Below are 7,178 nucleotides of genomic sequence, written 5' to 3'. Positions count from 1 at the left end.
CTATAAAGGCTACTCAGTTAAACCAATATGTATAATTTAAAGGTATCTTGACTTCAAAATTTGGATCTTAGGATATGTTGTTTTGGAAAGGAGGCTCTGGTTTTCTTTCCATAGGAAGCAAGAGGCTATGGATCAGATTTGATCAAGCCAGACCTCCTAATCCTTAACAGATGGGACCTATCAACAAAGGTTATAGCCCGTCTTCCCAGGACTTGACCATTATCTCAGATTTTCTCTGGATCCCCATAAGACTTCCAGCACCCCCTATCAGCTGGAAGTAGCCTAAAAAACTACACCCATATTCCAAAAACATGGATTATGGATGTTTGTCTTTGTTTAGATTATTGGTTGCAAATTGTTATTGGTCATAGTCAATCCCTTTCTAAAAGAAAAAAAGGAGGATAAGATATAGATATGATAGGATAAAAGGGTAGATTATTGAATCTATTTTTAAAAAGCAACAACTTGTTTAAAATGTTTTACATTGATATAAATTTTAGTTTATTGATACAAATTTAATGTTAATTTTGTTATACTGTGTATTTCTACTCTTGTTTAAGGTTTATGCAGCTCATTTAAATTTAATGGATAATTAAGAAATACAGATTAATAGTCTATGATAGTCCAACTTATGGTCATGTTAAGTTTATATATATATATATATATATATATATATATATATATATATATATATCAGTTATGTAGATAGTCTTTGAACACTTCAAAGACCTACAGAATATGGCATTTAAAATGTTTTAAAAACTTAGACTTTCTTGGACAATGAGACATGTCTGCTCCTGGAAGCATTGATTTACTTTAGAGAGGAGGATGGGCATCAAGGACACTCCATATGAAGTTTATTTTCTTCTTGGCAGAAACAGCCATTTGGACAAGAAACTGTTCTTGCCTAGACTGCTTGAAAAAATGTTGTATTGACTGGACATGTAGGACCCATAGGAAAGTGACCACTGAACTTTGCAAGATGAGATGGTCCTTAAGGTTCCTGTTTCACAGAAGAAACTGCCAGACATTATACAGGACACGGAGAGAAGTGACTGAGAGACTCTAGGCATGTAGGCTGAAGAATGGATACCTCAATGTTACAGAAGAACATTGGATAACTGTCCAGGCAGGCATCTGTCTCAGTCATTCTAGATTTTTGGAAGTTGCTTACAATGCTCTTCCTGTTTATTTAGGTAATATTATATCCTTCTGAGGTCTGTGATGTAGTTGAAGAGTAGATCTTCATAATTATGGTTTTCCTTGGTTTTGATAGGAGATAAGGTAGATATGAACCTTTGGACTCACAAATATAGGATAGATAGGATATCTTCTTTGATTTTTGCCAAATACAAACAGACTAAATATTATAACTATAATTCTTGCTTGATAACTGTTTGTTATATGTAATGTTACTATGTTAAAGTTAAAACTTTCCTTTTTAATTAAACAAAAAAGGGGAAATGCTGTGGGAGAATGCTTTTGTACTCTGGTTTAATAAAATGATGATTGGCCAGTAGCCAGGCAGGAAGAATAGGCAAGATAAGCAAGCAAGGAGAATTCTGGGAAGAGGAAGGCTGAGTGAGGAGATGCCAAACCACCGTCCAGGGAACAGCATGTAATGGCACACAGATAAAGCCATGGAACACGTGGCAACAGATAGATTAGCAGGAATGGGCTGAGTTTTAGTGTAAGAGCTAGTCAGTAGTTAGCCTGAGCTAATGGCCAAGCAGTTATAAATAATATTAAGCCTCTGTGTGATTATTTTATAAGCAGGCCAAGGGACTACAGGGCCCAGGCAGGACTGGAGAAACTTCTAGCTACATTTATGTGCTTTATACATTTTATAAATTATATACCCTTTGTAAGTGAATGGGTATGTTTATTAGTTGTTTAAAGTTATCATAAATTATCCATTAATATTTTTTGTTTGTTTGTTTGTTTTTTGGTTTTTCAAGAAAGGGTTTCTCTGTGTAGCTTTGTGCCTTTCCTGGATCTCGCTCTGTAGACCAGCCTGGCCTCGAACTCACAAAGATCCGCCTGGCTCTGCCTCCCGAGGGCTTGGATTAAAGGCGTGCACCACCACTGCCCGGCCATTAATGTTTTCTTTACCTCAATAAATATGTTATATTTGGGCATAATGATAGCAAATGATGACATTGTCATTGTTGTGAAGTTATTATTTCTCTTCATGTTTATTTGCTTGATACTCCAGGTGAGGACATTTAAGTACAGAAAGGGTTAACTTTACAAAAATGTAAGGCATGTGTTTGGCTCTATCTCCTGTAGACCAAAATCACAGCAGTACACAGAAGACTAATTCTTCCTTATGATGTATCAAGAACTGAATACTGTGTAGTATTTGTTTTTGATGTACAGATATTTACATATAGATGTTAATTCTTTCATGTTCAATGTATATATAGACATTTATATATAAATGTTAATTCTTGATATGTTATAGTAGATGTAAGATGATATGAGTGACAACATATTTTCTTTCTGATCTAACCCTAATATGGTTCCTAAGAAACATGCCTCAGTGTGTGTATTAACATACAACTCTATCTTCAGCACTTACAATTGATTTGCTATTAAAGTTTTTGTTTTATAACTATTCTTTCTAGAGTCAGATATGGTTGTTTATGTCTATAATCCCAACATTCAAAAATGTGAGTATGTTTTGATGCTGAATTAATATTCAGTAATTGTTTTTATACAGCCAAATATCATTTGGATACTTAGGTAGTTAAACTGTCCAGAAGAAGCAGTATACATAGCTCTGTGGTCATGATGTGATTTGATTAGATTCTCAGCTTCATTTTGTCCATATGAAAGGTAGATTTTCTAGTGAATGGGAATATTTTTATTGCCATGTATAACTTTTCATTTTCTTCTCATCCATAACAAAACAATAATAACTGCTGCCTTTAAGGATATTACAATAAATGTTGCATTTATGACTAATTAAAAATACTTCTTATTCTTCCCTTTATTTTATGCTACTACTTTGCTCTTGATGGTGGCTGTGACATGGTTTTTGAAATTAATTAATTTGTTTGTTTTCTTCTCTATAAAGGAAATAATGAGGATAAAATATTGAATATTGGATCTACACTCCAGTTAATCTGCTTGTACAAGCATAATTGTGTAGTAATGGTTGTCTCTACCAATGACTTGTAGCCTACTTGTACAACAAGTACCTATAACCAATGCTTTTTGTTTCAACATAGCTTACATGAACCTTTTGGTTTTGTCTTTGAAAGTATGCCCTTGCACAAAGTATTAATTAATCATAAAATAAAATAATACTGAAATGTGTTAAATTTAACAAAACAAACTAAGGAGCTAGAGAGATGTCTCAGCAGTTAAAAGTGTGTCTGATTCTTACAGAAGAACCATTTTAGGATTCCAGCATTCACATCAGGTGGTTCTCAACTACCTGTAACTCCATCTCTAAGGTATCTAACATCATCTAGCTTCTTTAGGCACCTGAATTCATATGCACATACATACAGAGAGATACATATAACCTTCACAAATTAAAAAAGTAAATTAAAATGAATTAAATGACTGTTTTCCAGAACCCATATCTTCAGTAACAACTCCAGAAATATAATCTATTATCTATCACAGCACAGCAATGTCTTAGAGGAACATGTGTCATGGGACCACCAAATCAAATCACTATATATCATCCTAATATAATCAACAAAGAGATTAATACTCCAATACAAGCGGTTGAATGGAGAATAATAGGGAGTTATAATCTGGGACGTGCATGCTAGAGGGAACCATTGGTGTACCCAAACACGTTTGTGCATAAGGAAAGCTTTTTTGTTTGTTTTTATGTATTTTTTGTTTTTACATCCAGACCTGCAGTTTCCTCTCCCTTTTCTCCTCCCACTCCCTCCCCTGCACCTCCCATCTTATCACACCCATCTACTCCTCTTATTCTGTTCTGTTCAGAAAAAGACAGACCTCCCTTGGCATACTCCCATGATATACTATGGAGTCAGCCATAGTATATCAAGTTACAGTGAGATTAGGCACATCCTCTCCTATGAAGGACATAAAAGGAAATTCAGTAGGAGGAAATTGTCCCAAAAGTAGGCAACAGAGTAAGAAACAGCCCCTATTCCCACTGTTAAGAGTCCCACAAAAAGACCAAGGTACACAACTGTAATATATGTGAAGAGGGCCTAGGTCATTCCCATGCAGGCTCCCTGGTTGTCAGGTCAGTTTCTGTGAGCCTCTATTGTACTGAGTTGATTCTATTGTGTTTGTGATCACACTGGCTCCTACAATCCTTCTTCCTCATCTTCCACAGGATTTCTTGAGCACCACCTAATGCTTGGCTATGCATCTCTGCAACTGATTCTGATGACAGTTGGGTTAACTGCCAATCTATGAGAAGAATAGTATTAGGAATCATTTCACTGACTTTTTTGATAGTTATGTTTGGTTCTATGCCAGGTCTCTGGGATACCCTGCCTCTGAGTCCTGGCCCTCAGGGGTGAGCTCCCTCTCTGGTATGAATCTCAAGCTGGGCCAGTCCTTAGTTGGTCACTTCTACAATTTTTGTGCCCCCTTTACCCAAGCACCTCTTGTAGGCAGAACAAATTGTAAGTTGAAGGTTTTGTGGCTGTGTTGGTGTTGGAGTCCCTCCACTGGAAATCTTGCTTGGTTACAGGAGATAACTAGTTCAGGCTCTGTGTCCCCTATCACTAGAACTCTTAGGGTCTCCCACATAGATTGCTGGGAGATTCCATTATACTAAGTTTCTAGATCTTCCCAGAGATGCCCTCAGATTCCAGTTGTCTATCCTAATACTCTTTCCCCTCCACCTGATCCCTCCTGTTCCCATTCCTACCTTCCATCCAGACCCCTCCATGCAACAGCTATGTCTATTTTATTTTCCCTTAACAGTGAGTTCCATGCATCCCCTCTTGAGCCTTCCTTGTTAATTAGCTTCTTTGGGTCTGTGGATTGTAACATGATTATCCTTTACTTTATGGCTAATATTCACTTATGAGTGGTGAGTACATATCATGTTTGTCTTTCTGGATCTGTGGAGGTACCTATCTCAGGGTGACTGTTTACTAGTTTCATCCATTTGCCACCAAATTTCATGATGTCATTGTTTTTGACAACTGAGTAATACTCCATTGTATAAATACACCACATTTCCTTTATCTATTTATCCAATTGAGGGATATCTAGGTTGTTTCCAGTTTCTGGATATTATGAATAAAACTGCTATAAACAGTTGAGCAAGTGTCCTTGTGTATGACTGAGAGACCTTTGAGTATATGGCCAGCAGTGATATGTCTGGGTATTGAAGTAGAATGATTCCTAATTTTCTGAGAAATCACCATATTGATTTCCAAAGCAGAGTGGCTGTACATGTTTGGACTCCCACCAACAGTGGAGGAATGTTCCTTTTGCTCCTCTCCAGCATGAGATGACATTTGTATTTTTTATCTTAGACATTCTGACAGGTGTAAGATGACATCTCAGAGTTGTTTTTCTTTGCATTTCCTTGACAGCTAAGTATGCTCAACATTTTTGTAAGTGATTCTCAGCCATTTGAGATTCTTCTGTTGAGAATTCTGTTTAGATCTGTACCCCATTTTTATTTGGATTATTTGGGTTTTTATGTCTAATTTTTTGAGTTCTTTATATATTTTAGAAATCAGCCCTCTGTCAGATGTGGGGTTGGTGAAGATCTTTTCCTATTCTGTAAGCTGCCATTTTGTTGTTTAGACAGTGTCCTTTGCCTTAATTGTCAATCTTAGTGCCTGACTACTGCCATTTTCACTTCTGACTCCATTTTACCTGCAGGGTGAAATAAATTTCAGATTCCCAAGCCCTAGGGGAGCTGAGAACTTTCTAATGGCTGATCAACCACCTCCCCAAAAGCATAGAAATAGTCATTTTGCATCTTTATTTCTTTAGAAACATTGTGGCTGTTCCCAACAGCAAAAGGAACAAATTAATCTGATTGGTTGGACTGAAAAGCTTGCAGTGTATATTGACTGTGATGGAACATTCAAGGCAGCACCTAATGTCTCAATCCTGATTGGTAAAAATTGTACTTGTACCTTGGCAACAAATGTTCATGAATTTTATGCTTAGAAACCCCACTTCTGCCCATGCTTAGGGCTGTCAGGAGAAGGCTCCCAAGTCCTTGTCCTGAAGCCTTGATCGATAAGTGATCCACTTATGCAGTGAATTATTAAAATCTTTGGAGCCTATAAGTGTTGTCTCTCACCTTCCTTGTGGTCATGATGGGCCAGGTGTAACATGATCTAGTAGGGAATTTGTGCAAGTTAGGAGCTGGCATTCTGGAAGTTAGCTTGACCTTTGGTGCAGCAGTGGGTCTCTGTTCTTTTGACTGGGGTGATCTGTAGAAGCCCAGAAGTCAGCTGATGTTGGGGCCGGGGCCTTGAAGCTTAGTAGGTGATAGGGTGGCATGGGCTTGGGGTGGGTCTTTGGGAACAGACTCTAGGGAGTGGGGCAGTTTTGCTGGCAGGTGGGTCACTCACTTGTTCTTCTGTCTGGTGAGGACTGTGCCTTAGCAAAGAACATCAGCTGGGGTTGGGGACAGGGCCTGGCAGTGAGGCAGTTGATGAACTGGAAAGGCATGGGCTGTAGAATGAATGGGTCTTTGGAAACAGGATCTAGGGAGTGGGGCAGTTCCACTGTCAGCTGAGTCGCTCACCTCTTCTCACTTGTGTGGCCTGCCTAAGGCTTTTAAAGACAAAACTAAGAGGTTCATGTAAGCTATGTTGAAACAAGAAACATTGATTATTGGTGATTGTTGCACAAGTCAGCTTCAAATCATTGGTGGAGACAACCATTAATGCACAAGCATACTTGTACAAGCAGCCTAATTGGAGTGTAGTAGCACTACCGATGAATTCTTTGGATAATTTTTGTCGTAGAGATGTGTGTATGAGAACTCTACTTCTAATTTTTCTATTAGTGACTCCATTTTGATACTTACAACCTTGAAACAATTCTAGTATAAAAGTTAGGAAGGAAAGAAGGTGGGAGGGAAAGGATGGGGGAAAATGTTAGGAAAATAATTGTTTATCAAACTATCAGTTGGGAGGTTCCTTTATGTAAAAATAGTAGTAGCTTTAATTTTGTCAGTACATTGAAGATAATTTTAT

The sequence above is a fragment of the Onychomys torridus genome, chromosome X (genome assembly GCF_903995425.1).
Source record: "Onychomys torridus chromosome X, mOncTor1.1, whole genome shotgun sequence".
Taxonomy (NCBI): domain Eukaryota; kingdom Metazoa; phylum Chordata; class Mammalia; order Rodentia; family Cricetidae; genus Onychomys; species Onychomys torridus.
This window is presented reverse-complemented; position numbering follows the sequence as displayed.